The sequence below is a fragment of the Pleurodeles waltl genome, chromosome 2_2, assembly GCF_031143425.1.
Source record: "Pleurodeles waltl isolate 20211129_DDA chromosome 2_2, aPleWal1.hap1.20221129, whole genome shotgun sequence".
Classification (NCBI taxonomy): domain Eukaryota; kingdom Metazoa; phylum Chordata; class Amphibia; order Caudata; family Salamandridae; genus Pleurodeles; species Pleurodeles waltl.
In genome coordinates, this window is record NC_090439.1 from 25,075,321 (window position 1) to 25,091,313 (window position 15,993).

Genomic DNA, 15,993 nt, shown 5'->3' on the forward strand with positions numbered 1-15,993 from the left:
CCTGGTCAGAGCCCCACATGTCACCCCATCTTGGATTCCCCTAGGTCTCTAGTTTTCAAAAATGCACAGGTAAGGTAGGTTTCCCTAGGTGCCGGCTGAGCTAGAGGCAAAAATCTACAGGTAGGCACTTTGCAAAAAACACCTCTGTTTTCTTTAAAAAAAATGTGATGTGTCCACGTTGTGTTTTAGGGCGTTTCCTGTCACGGGCGCTAGGCCTACCCACACAAGTGAGGTATCACTTTTATCGGGAGACTTGGGGGAACGCTGAGTGGAAGGAAATTTGTGGCTCCTCTCAGATTCCAGAACTTTCTGTCACCGAAATGTGAGGAAAACGTGTTTTTTTAGCCAAATTGTGAGGTTTGCAAAGGATTCTGGGTAACAGAACCTGGTCAGAGCCCCACAAGTCACCCTATCTTGGATTCCCCTAGGTCTCTAGTTTTAAAAAATGCACAGGTTTGGTACGTTTCCCTAAGTGCCGGCTGAGCTAGAGGCCAAAATCTACAGGTAGGCACTTTGCAAAAAACACATCTGTTTTCTTTAAAAAAATGTGATGGGTCCACGTTGTGTTTTCGGGCATTTCCTGTCACGGGCGCTAGGCCTACTCACACAAGTGAGGTATCATTTTTATCGGGAGACTTGGGGGAACGCTGGGTGGAAGGAAATTTGTGGCTCCTCTAAGAGTCCAGAACTTCCTGTCACCAAAATGTGAGGAAAATTTGTTTTTTTAGCCAAATTTGAGGTTTGCAAAGGATTCTGGGTAACAGAACCTGGTCAGAGCCCCACAAGTCACCCCATCTTGGATTCCCCTAGGTCTCTAGTTTTCAAAAATGCACAGGTTTGGTAGGTTTCCCTAGGTGCCGGCTGAGCTAGAGGCCAAAATCTACAGGTAGGCACTTTGCAAAAAACACCTCTGTTTTCTTTCAAAAAATGTGATGTGTCCACGTTGTGTTTTGGTGCATTTCCTGTCGCGGGCGCTAGGCCTACCCACACAAGTGAGGTATCATTTTTAATGGGAGACTTGGGGGAACGCTGGGTGGAAGGAAATTTGTGGCTCCTCTCAGATTCCAGAACTTTCTGTCACCGAAATATGAGGAAAATGTGCTTTTTTTTAGCCACATTTTGAAGTTTGCAAAGGATTCTGGGTAACAGAACCTAGTCAGAGCCCCACAAGTCACCCCATCTTGGATTCCCCTAGGTCTCTAGTTTTCAAAAATGCACAGGTTTGGTAGGTTTCCCTAGGTGCCGGCTGAACTAGAGGCCAAAATCTACAGGTAGGCGCTTTGCAAAAAACACCTCTGTTTTCTTTAAAAAAATGTGATGTGTCCACGTTGTGTTTTCGGGCATTTCCTGTCACGGGCGCTAGGCCTACCCACACAAGTGAGGTATCATTTTTATCGGGAGACTTGGGGGAACGCTGGGTGGAAGGAAATTTGTGGCTCCTCTAAGATTCCAGAACTTCCTGTCACCAAAATGTGAGGAAAATTTGTTTTTTTAGCCAAATTTGAGGTTTGCAAAGGATTCTGGGTAACAGAACCTGGTCAGAGCCCCACAAGTCACCCCATCTTGGATTCCCCTAGGTCTCTAGTTTTCAAAAATGCACAGGTTTGGTAGGTTTCCCTAGGTGCCAGCTGAGCTAGAGGCCAAAATCTACAGGTAGGCACTTTGCAAAAAACACCTCTGTTTTCTTTAAAAAAATGTGATGTGTCCACGTTGTGTTTTGGGGCGTTTCCTGTCACGGGCGCTAGGCCTACCCACACAAGTGAGGTATCACTTTTATCGAGAGACTTGGGGGAACGCTGGGTGGAAGGAAATTTGTGGCTTCTCTCAGATTCCAGAACTTTCTGTCACCGAAATGTGAGGAAAACGTGTTTTTTTAGCCAAATTGTGAGGTTTGCAAAGGATTCTGGGTAACAGAACCTGGTCAGAGCCCCACATGTCACCCCATCTTGGATTCCCCTAGGTCTCTAGTTTTCAAAAATGCACAGGTAAGGTAGGTTTCCCTAGGTGCCGGCTGAGCTAGAGGCCAAAATCTACAGGTAGGCACTTTGCAAAAAACACCTCTGTTTTCTTTAAAAAAATGTGATGTGTCCACGTTGTGTTTTAGGGCGTTTCCTGTCACGGGCGCTAGGCCTACCCACACAAGTGAGGTATCACTTTTATCGGGAGACTTGGGGGAATGCTGGGTGGAAGGAAATTTGTGGCTCCTCTCAGATTCCAGAACTTTCTGTCACCGAAATATGAGGAAAATGTGTTTTTTTTTAGCCACATTTTGAAGTTTGCAAAGGATTCTGGGTAACAGAACCTAGTCAGAGCCCCACAAGTCACCCCATCTTGGATTCCCCTAGGTCTCTAGTTTTCAAAAATGCACAGGTTAGGTAGGTTTCCCTAGGTGCCGGCTGAACTAGAGGCCAAAATCTACAGGTAGGCACTTTGCAAAAAACACCTCTGTTTTCTTTAAAAAAATGTGATGTGTCCACGTTGTGTTTTGGGGCGTTTCCTGTCACGGGCGCTTGGCCTACCCACACAAGTGAGATATCACTTTTATCGAGAGACTTGGGGGAACGCTGGGTGGAAGGAAATTTGTGGCTCCTCTCAGATTCCAGAACTTTCTGTCACCGAAATGTGAGGAAAACGTGTTTTTTAGCCAAATTTTGAGGTTTGCAAAGGATTCTGGGTAACAGAACCTGGTCAGAGCCCCACAAGTCACCCCATCTTGGATTCCCCTAGGTCTCTAGTTTTCAAAAATGCACAGGTTTGGTAGGTTTCCCTAGGTGCCAGCTGAGCTAGAGGCCAAAATCTACAGGTAGGCACTTTGCAAAAAACACCTCTGTTTTCTTTAAAAAAATGTGATGTGTCCACGTTGTGTTTTGGGGCGTTTCCTGTCACGGGCGCTAGGCCTACCCACACAAGTGAGGTATCACTTTTATCGCAAGACTTGGGGGAACGCTGGGTGGAAGGAAATTTGTGGCTTCTCTCAGATTCCAGAACTTTCTGTCACCGAAATGTGAGGAAAACGTGTTTTTTTAGCCAAATTGTGAGGTTTGCAAAGGATTCTGGGTAACAGAACCTGGTCAGAACCCCACATGTCACCCCATCTTGGATTCCCCTAGGTCTCTAGTTTTCAAAAATGCACAGGTAAGGTAGGTTTGCCTAGGTGCCGGCTGAGCTAGAGGCCAAAATCTACAGGTAGGCACTTTGCAAAAAACACCTCTGTTTTCTTTAAAAAAATGTGATGTGTCCACGTTGTGTTTTGGGGCATTTCCTGTCACGGGCGCAAGACCTACCCACACAAGTGAGGTATCATTTTTATCGGGAGACTTGGGGGAACGCTGGGTGTGAGGAAATTTGTGGCTCCTCTCAGATTCCAGAACTTTCTGTCACCGAAATGTGAGGAAAACGTGTTTTTTTAGCCAAATTGTGAGGTTTGCAAAGGATTCTGGGTACCAGAACCTGGTCAGAGCCGCACAAGTCACCCTATCTTGGATTCCCCTAGGTCTTTAGTTTTCAAAAATGCACAGGTTTGGTACGTTTCCCTAGGTGCCGGCTGAGCTAGAGGCCAAAATCTACAGGTAGGCACTTTGCAAAAAACACCACTGTTTTCTTTAAAAAAATGTGATGTGTCCACGTTGTGTTTTGGGGCGTTTCCTGTCACGGGCGCTAGGCCTACCCACACAAGTGAGGTATCACTTTTATCGAGAGACTTGGGGGAACGCTGGGTGGAAGGAAATGTGTGGCTCCTCTCAGATTCCAGAACTTTCTGTCACCGAAATGTGAGGAAAACGTGTTTTTTAGCCAAATTTTGAGGTTTGCAAAGGATTCTGGGTAACAGAACCTGGTCAGAGCCCCACAAGTCACCCTATAATGGATTTCCCTAGGTCTCTAGTTTTCAAAAATGCACAGGGTTGGTAGGTTTCCCTAGGTGCCGGCTGAGCTAGAGGCCAAAATCTACAGGTAGGCACTTTGTAAAAAAACACCTCTGTTTTCAAAACAATGTGATGTGTCCACGTTGTGTTTTGGGGCGTTTCCTGTCACGGGCGCTTGGCCTACCCACACAAGTGAGATATCACTTTTATCGAGAGACTTGGGGGAACGCTGGGTGGAAGGAAATTTGTGGCTCCTCTCAGATTCCAGAACTTTCTGTCACCGAAATGTGAGGAAAACGTGTTTTTTAGCCAAATTTTGAGGTTTGCAAAGGATTCTGGGTAACAGAACCTGGTCAGAGCCCCACAAGTCACCCCATCTTGGATTCCCCTAGGTCTCTAGTTTTCAAAAATGCACAGGTTTGGTAGGTTTCCCTAGGTGCCAGCTGAGCTAGAGGCCAAAATCTACAGGTAGGCACTTTGCAAAAAACACCTCTGTTTTCTTTAAAAAAATGTGATGTGTCCACGTTGTGTTTTGGGGCGTTTCCTGTCACGGGCGCTAGGCCTACCCACACAAGTGAGGTATCACTTTTATCGCAAGACTTGGGGGAACGCTGGGTGGAAGGAAATTTGTGGCTTCTCTCAGATTCCAGAACTTTCTGTCACCGAAATGTGAGGAAAACGTGTTTTTTTAGCCAAATTGTGAGGTTTGCAAAGGATTCTGGGTAACAGAACCTGGTCAGAACCCCACATGTCACCCCATCTTGGATTCCCCTAGGTCTCTAGTTTTCAAAAATGCACAGGTAAGGTAGGTTTGCCTAGGTGCCGGCTGAGCTAGAGGCCAAAATCTACAGGTAGGCACTTTGCAAAAAACACCTCTGTTTTCTTTAAAAAAATGTGATGTGTCCACGTTGTGTTTTGGGGCATTTCCTGTCACGGGCGCAAGACCTACCCACACAAGTGAGGTATCATTTTTATCGGGAGACTTGGGGGAACGCTGGGTGTGAGGAAATTTGTGGCTCCTCTCAGATTCCAGAACTTTCTGTCACCGAAATGTGAGGAAAACGTGTTTTTTTAGCCAAATTGTGAGGTTTGCAAAGGATTCTGGGTACCAGAACCTGGTCAGAGCCGCACAAGTCACCCTATCTTGGATTCCCCTAGGTCTTTAGTTTTCAAAAATGCACAGGTTTGGTACGTTTCCCTAGGTGCCGGCTGAGCTAGAGGCCAAAATCTACAGGTAGGCACTTTGCAAAAAACACCACTGTTTTCTTTAAAAAAATGTGATGTGTCCACGTTGTGTTTTGGGGCGTTTCCTGTCACGGGCGCTAGGCCTACCCACACAAGTGAGGTATCACTTTTATCGAGAGACTTGGGGGAACGCTGGGTGGAAGGAAATGTGTGGCTCCTCTCAGATTCCAGAACTTTCTGTCACCGAAATGTGAGGAAAACGTGTTTTTTAGCCAAATTTTGAGGTTTGCAAAGGATTCTGGGTAACAGAACCTGGTCAGAGCCCCACAAGTCACCCTATAATGGATTTCCCTAGGTCTCTAGTTTTCAAAAATGCACAGGGTTGGTAGGTTTCCCTAGGTGCCGGCTGAGCTAGAGGCCAAAATCTACAGGTAGGCACTTTGTAAAAAAACACCTCTGTTTTCAAAACAATGTGATGTGTCCACGTTGTGTTTTGGGGCGTTTCCTGTCACGGGCGCTAGGCCTACCCACACAAGTGAGGTATCACTTTTATCGAGAGACTTGGGGGAACGCTGGGTGGAAGGAAATTTGTGTCTCCTCTCAGATTCCAGAAATTTCTGTCACCGAAATGTGAGGAAAACGTGTTTTTTTAGCCAAATTTTGAGGTTTGCAAAGGATTCTGGGTAACAGAACCTGGTCAGAGCCCCACATGTCACCCCATCTTGGATTCCCCTAGGTCTCTAGTTTTAAAAAATGCACAGGTAAGGTAGGTTTCCCTAGGTGCCGGCTGAGCTAGAGGCAAAAATCTACAGGTAGGCACTTTGCAAAAAACACCTCTGTTTTCTTTCAAAAAATGTGATGTGTCCACGTTGTGTTTTAGGGCGTTTCCTGTCACGGGCGCTAGGCCTACCCACACAAGTGAGGTATCACTTTTATCGGGAGACTTGGGGGAACGCTGAGTGGAAGGAAATTTGTGGCTCCTCTCAGATTCCAGAACTTTCTGTCACCGAAATGTGAGGAAAACGTGTTTTTTTAGCCAAATTGTGAGGTTTGCAAAGGATTCTGGGTAACAGAACCTGGTCAGAGCCCCACAAGTCACCCTATCTTGGATTCCCCTAGGTCTCTAGTTTTCAAAAATGCACAGGTTTGGTACGTTTCCCTAGGTGCCGGCTGAACTTGGGGGCAGATTGGCCGATTTTAGGGATTTTTTTTTTTGCGCCAATGTCACGCAGCGGGAGCGATCCCGTAGGCAAGGGTCGCTCCCGGGGGAAGTTGTGGGGTGGGGGACAAATTTTTTTTAAGCCATTTCTGCCCCCCCTGGGGCCGGCTGAGCTAGAGGCCAAAATTCACAGGCAGGCACTGTTTTCTATGAAAAACTGTGATGTGTCAACGTTGTGTTTTGGGCCATTTCCTGTTGGGGTGCTAGGCCTACCCACACAAGTGAGGTATCATTTTTATCGGGAGACTTGGGGGAACGCTGATTGGAAGGAAATTTGTGGCTCCTCTCAGATTCCAGAACTTTCTGTCACCGAAATGTGAGGAAAACTTGTTTTTTTAGCCAAATTTTGAGGTTTGCAAAGGATTCTGGGTAACCGAACCTAGTCAGACCCCACAAGTCACCCCATCTTGGATTCCCCTGGGTTTCTAGTTTTCAAAAATGTGCTGGTTTGCTAGGTTTCCACAGGTGCCGGCTGAGCTAGAGGCCAAAATCCACAGGTAGGCACTGTTTTCTATGAAAAAATGTGATGTGTCCACTTTGTGTTTTCGGCCAATTCCTGTCGCGGGCGCTAGGCCTACCCACACAAGTGAGGTATCATTTTATCGGGAGACTTGGGGGAACGCTGGGTGGAAGGAAATTTGTGGCTCCTCTCAGATTCCAGAACTTTCTGTCACCGAAATGTGAGGAAAATATGTTTTTTTAGCCACATTTTGAAGTTTGCAAAGGATTCTGGGTAACAGAACCTAGTCAGAGCCCCACAAGTCACACCATCTTGGATTCCCCTAGGTCTCTAGTTTTCAAAAATGCACAGGTTTGGTAGGTTTCCCTAGGTGCCGGCTGAACTAGAGGCCAAAATCTACAGGTAGGCGCTTTGCAAAAAACACCTCTGTTTTCTTTAAAAAAATGTGATGTGTCCACGTTGTGTTTTGGGGCATTTCCTGTCACGGGCGCGAGACCTACCCACACAAGTGAGGTATAATTTTTATCGGGAGACTTGGGGGAACGCTGGGTGGAAGGAAATTTGTGGCTCCTCTAAGATTCCAGAACTTCCTGTCACCAAAATGTGAGGAAAATTTGTTTTTTTAGCCAAATTTTGAGGTTTGCAAAGGATTCTGGGTAACAGAACCTGGTCAGAGCCCCACAAGTCACCCCATCTTGGATTCCCCTAGGTCTCTAGTTTTCAAAAATGCACAGGTTTGGTAGGTTTCCCTAGGTGCCAGCTGAGCTAGAGGCCAAAATCTACAGGTAGGCACTTTGCAAAAAACACCTCTGTTTTCTTTAAAAAAATGTGATGTGTCCACGTTGTGTTTTGGGGCGTTTCCTGTCACGGGCGCTAGGCCTACCCACACAAGTGAGGTATCACTTTTATCGAGAGACTTGGGGGAACGCTGGGTGGAAGGAAATTTGTGTCTCCTCTCAGTTTCCAGAAATTTCTGTCACCGAAATGTGAGGAAAACGTGTTTTTTTAGCCAAATTTTGAGGTTTGCAAAGGATTCTGGGTAACAGAACCTGGTCAGAGCCCCACATGTCACCCCATCTTGGATTCCCCTAGGTCTCTAGTTTTCAAAAATGCACAGGTAAGGTAGGTTTCCCTAGGTGCCGGCTGAGCTAGAGGCAAAAATCTACAGGTAGGCACTTTGCAAAAAACACCTCTGTTTTCTTTAAAAAAAATGTGATGTGTCCACGTTGTGTTTTAGGGCGTTTCCTGTCACGGGCGCTAGGCCTACCCACACAAGTGAGGTATCACTTTTATCGGGAGACTTGGGGGAACGCTGAGTGGAAGGAAATTTGTGGCTCCTCTCAGATTCCAGAACTTTCTGTCACCGAAATGTGAGGAAAACGTGTTTTTTTAGCCAAATTGTGAGGTTTGCAAAGGATTCTGGGTAACAGAACCTGGTCAGAGCCCCACAAGTAACCCTATCTTGGATTCCCCTAGGTCTCTAGTTTTCAAAAATGCACAGGTTTGGTACGTTTCCCTAAGTGCCGGCTGAGCTAGAGGCCAAAATCTACAGGTAGGCACTTTGCAAAAAACACATCTGTTTTCTTTAAAAAAATGTGATGTGTCCACGTTGTGTTTTGGGGCGTTTCCTGTCACGGGCGCTAGGCCTACCCACACAAGTGAGGTATCATTTTTATCGAGAGACTTGGGGGAACGCTGGGTGGAAGGAAATTTGTGGCTCCTGTCAGATTCCAGAACTTTCTGTCACCGAAATGTGAGGAAACGTGTTTTTTAGCCAAATTTTGAGGTTTGCAAAGGATTCTGGGTAACAGAACCTGGTCAGAGCCCCACAAGTCACCCCATCTTGGATTCCCCTAGGTCTCTAGTTTTCAAAAATGCACAGGTTTGGTAGGTTTCCCTAGGTGCCAGCTGAGCTAGAGGCCAAAATCTACAGGTAGGCACTTTGCAAAAAACACCTCTGTTTTCTTTAAAAAAATGTGATGTGTCCACGTTGTGTTTTGGGGCGTTTCCTGTCACGGGCGCGAGACCTACCCACACAAGTGAGGTATAATTTTTATCGGGAGACTTGGGGGAACGCTGGGTGGAAGGAAATTTGTGGCTCCTCTAAGATTCCAGAACTTCCTGTCACCAAAATGTGAGGAAAATTTGTTTTTTTAGCCAAAATTTGAGGTTTGCAAAGGATTCTGGGTAACAGAACCTGGTCAGAGCCCCACAAGTCACCCCATCTTGGATTCCCCTAGGTCTCTAGTTTTCAAAAATGCACAGGTTTGGTAGGTTTCCCTAGGTGCCAGCTGAGCTAGAGGCCAAAATCTACAGGTAGGCACTTTGCAAAAAACACCTCTGTTTTCTTTAAAAAAATGTGATGTGTCCACGTTGTGTTTTGGGGCGTTTCCTGTCACGGGCGCTAGGCCTACCCACACAAGTGAGGTATCACTTTTATCGAGAGACTTGGGGGAACGCTGGGTGGAAGGAAATTTGTGTCTCCTCTCAGATTCCAGAAATTTCTGTCACCGAAATGTGAGGAAAACGTGTTTTTTTAGCCAAATTTTGAGGTTTGCAAAGGATTCTGGGTAACAGAACCTGGTCAGAGCCCCACATGTCACCCCATCTTGGATTCCCCTAGGTCTCTAGTTTTCAAAAATGCACAGGTAAGGTAGGTTTCCCTAGGTGCCGGCTGAGCTAGAGGCAAAAATCTACAGGTAGGCACTTTGCAAAAAACACCTCTGTTTTCTTTAAAAAAAATGTGATGTGTCCACGTTGTGTTTTAGGGCGTTTCCTGTCACGGGCGCTAGGCCTACCCACACAAGTGAGGTATCACTTTTATCGGGAGACTTGGGGGAACGCTGAGTGGAAGGAAATTTGTGGCTCCTCTCAGATTCCAGAACTTTCTGTCACCGAAATGTGAGGAAAACGTGTTTTTTTAGCCAAATTGTGAGGTTTGCAAAGGATTCTGGGTAACAGAACCTGGTCAGAGCCCCACAAGTCACCCTATCTTGGATTCCCCTAGGTCTCTAGTTTTAAAAAATGCACAGGTTTGGTACGTTTCCCTAAGTGCCGGCTGAGCTAGAGGCCAAAATCTACAGGTAGGCACTTTGCAAAAAACACATCTGTTTTCTTTAAAAAAATGTGATGTGTCCACGTTGTGTTTTGGGGCGTTTCCTGTCACGGGCGCTAGGCCTACCCACACAAGTGAGGTATCATTTTTATCGGGAGACTTGGGGGAACGCTGGGTGGAAGGAAATTTGTGGCTCCTGTCAGATTCCAGAACTTTCTGTCACCGAAATGTGAGGAAACGTGTTTTTTAGCCAAATTTTGAGGTTTGCAAAGGATTCTGGGTAACAGAACCTGGTCAGAGCCCCACAAGTCACCCCATCTTGGATTCCCCTAGGTCTCTAGTTTTCAAAAATGCACAGGTTTGGTAGGTTTCCCTAGGTGCCAGCTGAGCTAGAGGCCAAAATCTACAGGTAGGCACTTTGCAAAAAACACCTCTGTTTTCTTTAAAAAAATGTGATGTGTCCACGTTGTGTTTTGGGGCGTTTCCTGTCACGGGCGCTAGGCCTACCCACACAAGTGAGGTATCACTTTTATCGCGAGACTTGGGGGAACGCTGGGTGGAAGGAAATTTGTGGCTTCTCTCAGATTCCAGAACTTTCTGTCACCGAAATGTGAGGAAAACGTGTTTTTTTAGCCAAATTGTGAGGTTTGCAAAGGATTCTGGGTAACAGAACCTGGTCAGAACCCCACATGTCACCCCATCTTGGATTCCCCTAGGTCTCTAGTTTTCAAAAATGCACAGGTAAGGTAGGTTTGCCTAGGTGCCGGCTGAGCTAGAGGCCAAAATCTACAGGTAGGCACTTTGCAAAAAACACCTCTGTTTTCTTTAAAAAAATGTGATGTGTCCACGTTGTGTTTTAGGGCGTTTCCTGTCACGGGCGCTAGGCCTACCCACACACGTGAGGTATCACTTTTATCGGGAGACTTGGGGGAATGCTGGGTGGAAGGAAATGTGTGGCTCCTCTCAGATTCCAGAACTTTCTGTCACCGAAATATGAGGAAAATGTGTTTTTTTTAGCCACATTTTGAAGTTTGCAAAGGATTCTGGGTAACAGAACCTAGTCAGAGCCCCACAAGTCACCCCATCTTGGATTCCCCTAGGTCTCTAGTTTTAAAAAATGCACAGGTTTGGTAGGTTTCCCTAGGTGCCGGCTGAACTAGAGGCCAAAATCTACAGGTAGGCGCTTTGCAAAAAACACCTCTGTTTTCTTTAAAAAAATGTGATGTGTCCACGTTGTGTTTTGGGGCATTTCCTGTCACGGGCGCAAGACCTACCCACACAAGTGAGGTATCATTTTTATCGGGAGACTTGGGGGAACGCTGGGTGTAAGGAAATTTGTGGCTCCTCTCAGATTCCAGAACTTTCTGTCACCGAAATGTGAGGAAGACGTGTTTTTTTAGCCAAATTGTGAGGTTTGCAAAGGATTCTGGGTACCAGAACCTGGTCAGAGCCGCACAAGTCACCCTATCTTGGATTCCCCTAGGTCTCTAGTTTTAAAAAATGCACAGGTTTGGTACGTTTCCCTAGGTGCCGGCTGAGCTAGAGGCCAAAATCTACAGGTAGGCACTTTGCAAAAAACACCACTGTTTTCTTTAAAAAAATGTGATGTGTCCACGTTGTGTTTTGGGGCGTTTCCTGTCACGGGCGCTAGGCCTACCCACACAAGTGAGGTATCACTTTTATCGAGAGACTTGGGGGAACGCTGGGTGGAAGGAAATTTGTGGCTCCTCTCAGATTCCAGAACATTCTGTCACCGAAATGTGAGGAAAACGTGTTTTTTAGCCACATTTTGAGGTTTGCAAAGGATTCTGGGTAACAGAACCTGGTCAGAGCCCCACAAGTCACCCGATAATGGATTTCCCTAGGTCTCTAGTTTTCAAAAATGCACAGGGTTGGTAGGTTTCCCTAGGTGCCGGCTGAGCTAGAGGCCAAAATCTACAGGTAGGCACTTTGTAAAAAAACACCTCTGTTTTCAAAACAATGTGATGTGTCCACGTTGTGTTTTGGGGCGTTTCCTGTCACGGGCGCTAGGCCTACCCACACAAGTGAGGTATCACTTTTATCGAGAGACTTGGGGGAACGCTGGGTGGAAGGAAATTTGTGGCTCCTCTCAGATTCCAGAACTTTCTGTCACCGAAATGTGAGGAAAACGTGTTTTTTAGCCAAATTTTGAGGTTTGCAAAGGATTCTGGGTAACAGAACCTGGTCAGAGCCCCACAAGTCACCCTATAATGGATTTCCCTAGGTCTCTAGTTTTCAAAAATGCACAGGGTTGGTAGGTTTCCCTAGGTGCCGGCTGAGCTAGAGGCCAAAATCTACAGGTAGGCACTTTGTAAAAAAACACCTCTGTTTTCAAAACAATGTGATGTGTCCACGTTGTGTTTTGGGGCGTTTCCTGTCACGGGCGCTAGGCCTACCCACACAAGTGAGGTATCACTTTTATCGAGAGACTTGGGGGAACGCTGGGTGGAAGGAAATTTGTGTCTCCTCTCAGATTCCAGAAATTTCTGTCACCGAAATGTGAGGAAAATGTGTTTTTTTAGCCAAATTTTGAGGTTTGCAAAGGATTCTGGGTAACAGAACCTGGTCAGAGCCCCACATGTCACCCCATCTTGGATTCCCCTAGGTCTCTAGTTTTCAAAAATGCACAGGTAAGGTAGGTTTCCCTAGGTGCCGGCTGAGCTAGAGGTAAAATCTACAGGTAGGCACTTTGCAAAAAACACCTCTGTTTTCTTTAAAAAAAAATGTGATGTGTCCACGTTGTGTTTTAGGGCGTTTCCTGTCACGGGCGCTAGGCCTACCCACACAAGTGAGGTATCACTTTTATCGGGAGACTTGGGGGAACGCTGAGTGGAAGGAAATTTGTGGCTCCTCTCAGATTCCAGAACTTTCTGTCACCGAAATGTGAGGAAAACGTGTTTTTTTAGCCAAATTGTGAGGTTTGCAAAGGATTCTGGGTAACAGAACCTGGTCAGAGCCCCACAAGTCACCCTATCTTGGATTCCCCTAGGTCTCTAGTTTTCAAAAATGCACAGGTAAGGTAGGTTGGCCTAGGTGCCGGCTGAGCTAGAGGCCAAAATCTACAGGTAGGCACTTTGCAAAAAACACCTCTGTTTTCTTTAAAAAAATGTGATGTGTCCACGTTGTGTTTTGGGGCGTTTCCTGTCACGGGCGCTAGGCCTACCCACACAAGTGAGGTATCATTTTTATCGAGAGACTTGGGGGAACGCTGGGTGGAAGGAAATTTGTGGCTCCTGTCAGATTCCAGAACTTTCTGTCACCGAAATGTGAGGAAACGTGTTTTTTTAGCCAAATTTTGAGGTTTGCAAAGGATTCTGCTTAACAGAACCTGGTCAGAGCCGCACAAGTCACCCTATCTTGGATTCCCCTAGGTCTCTAGTTTTCAAAAATGCACAGGTTTGGTACGTTTCCCTAGGTGCCGGCTGAGCTAGAGGCAAAAATCTACAGGTAGGCACTTTGCAAAAAACACCTCTGTTTTCTTTCAAAAAATGTGATGTGTCCACGTTGTGTTTTGGGGCATTTCCTGTCTCGGGCGCAAGACCTACCCACACAAGTGAGGTATCATTTTTATCGGGAGACTTGGGGGAACGCTGGGTGTAAGGAAATTTGTGGCTCCTCTCAGATTCCAGAACTTTCTGTCACCGAAATGTGAGGAAAAGGTGTTTTTTTAGCCAAATTGTGAGGTTTGCAAAGGATTCTGGGTACCAGAACCTGGTCAGAGCCGCACAAGTCACCCTATCTTGGATTCCCCTAGGTCTCTAGTTTTCAAAAATGCACAGGTTTGGTACGTTTCCCTAGGTGCCGGCTGAGCTAGAGGCCAAAATCTACAGGTAGGCACTTTGCAAAAAACACCACTGTTTTCTTTAAAAAAATGTGATGTGTCCACGTTGTGTTTTGGGGCGTTTCCTGTCACGGGCGCTAGGCCTACCCACACAAGTGAGGTATCACTTTTATCGAGAGACTTGGGGGAACGCTGGGTGGAAGGAAATTTGTGGCTCCTCTCAGATTCCAGAACTTTCTGTCACCGAAATGTGAGGAAAACGTGTTTTTAGCCAAATTTTGAGGTTTGCAAAGGATTCTGGGTAACAGAACCTGGTCAGAGCCCCACAAGTCACCCTATAATGGATTTCCCTAGGTCTCTAGTTTTCAAAAATGCACAGGGTTGGTAGGTTTCCCTAGGTGCCGGCTGAGCTAGAGGCCAAAATCTACAGGTAGGCACTTTGTAAAAAAACACCTCTGTTTTCAAAACAATGTGATGTGTCCACGTTGTGTTTTGGGGCGTTTCCTGTCACGGGCGCTAGGCCTACCCACACAAGTGAGGTATCACTTTTATCGAGAGACTTGGGGGAACGCTGGGTGGAAGGAAATTTGTGTCTCCTCTCAGATTCCAGAAATTTCTGTCACCGAAATGTGAGGAAAACGTGTTTTTTTAGCCAAATTTTGAGGTTTGCAAAGGATTCTGGGTAACAGAACCTGGTCAGAGCCCCACAAGTCACCCCATCTTGGATTCCCCTAGGTCTCTAGTTTTCAAAAATGCACAGGTTTGGTAGGTTTCCCTAGGTGCCAGCTGAGCTAGAGGCCAAAATCTACAGGTAGGCACTTTGCAAAAAACACCTCTGTTTTCTTTAAAAAAATGTGATGTGTCCACGTTGTGTTTTGGGGCGTTTCCTGTCACGGGCGCTAGGCCTACCCACACAAGTGAGGTATCACTTTTATCGCGAGACTTGGGGGAACGCTGGGTGGAAGGAAATTTGTGGCTTCTCTCAGATTCCAGAACTTTCTGTCACCGAAATGTGAGGAAAACGTGTTTTTTTAGCCAAATTGTGAGGTTTGCAAAGGATTCTGGGTAACAGAACCTGGTCAGAACCCCACATGTCACCCCATCTTGGATTCCCCTAGGTCTCTAGTTTTCAAAAATGCACAGGTAAGGTAGGTTTGCCTAGGTGCCGGCTGAGCTAGAGGCCAAAATCTACAGGTAGGCACTTTGCAAAAAACACCTCTGTTTTCTTTAAAAAAATGTGATGTGTCCACGTTGTGTTTTAGGGCGTTTCCTGTCACGGGCGCTAGGCCTACCCACACACGTGAGGTATCACTTTTATCGGGAGACTTGGGGGAATGCTGGGTGGAAGGAAATGTGTGGCTCCTCTCAGATTCCAGAACTTTCTGTCACCGAAATATGAGGAAAATGTGTTTTTTTTAGCCACATTTTGAAGTTTGCAAAGGATTCTGGGTAACAGAACCTAGTCAGAGCCCCACAAGTCACCCCATCTTGGATTCCCCTAGGTCTCTAGTTTTAAAAAATGCACAGGTTTGGTAGGTTTCCCTAGGTGCCGGCTGAACTAGAGGCCAAAATCTACAGGTAGGCGCTTTGCAAAAAACACCTCTGTTTTCTTTAAAAAAATGTGATGTGTCCACGTTGTGTTTTGGGGCATTTCCTGTCACGGGCGCAAGACCTACCCACACAAGTGAGGTATCATTTTTATCGGGAGACTTGGGGGAACGCTGGGTGTAAGGAAATTTGTGGCTCCTCTCAGATTCCAGAACTTTCTGTCACCGAAATGTGAGGAAAACGTGTTTTTTTAGCCAAATTGTGAGGTTTGCAAAGGATTCTGGGTACCAGAACCTGGTCAGAGCCGCACAAGTCACCCTATCTTGGATTCCCCTAGGTCTCTAGTTTTAAAAAATGCACAGGTTTGGTACGTTTCCCTAGGTGCCGGCTGAGCTAGAGGCCAAAATCTACAGGTAGGCACTTTGCAAAAAACACCACTGTTTTCTTTAAAAAAATGTGATGTGTCCACGTTGTGTTTTGGGGCGTTTCCTGTCACGGGCGCTAGGCCTACCCACACAAGTGAGGTATCACTTTTATCGAGAGACTTGGGGGAACGCTGGGTGGAAGGAAATTTGTGGCTCCTCTCAGATTCCAGAACATTCTGTCACCGAAATGTGAGGAAAACGTGTTTTTTAGCCACATTTTGAGGTTTGCAAAGGATTCTGGGTAACAGAACCTGGTCAGAGCCCCACAAGTCACCCGATAATGGATTTCCCTAGGTCTCTAGTTTTCAAAAATGCACAGGGTTGGTAGGTTTCCCTAGGTGCCGGCTGAGCTAGAGGCCAAAATCTACAGGTAGGCACTTTGTAAAAAAACACCTCTGTTTTCAAAACAATGTGATGTGTCCACGTTGTGTTTTGG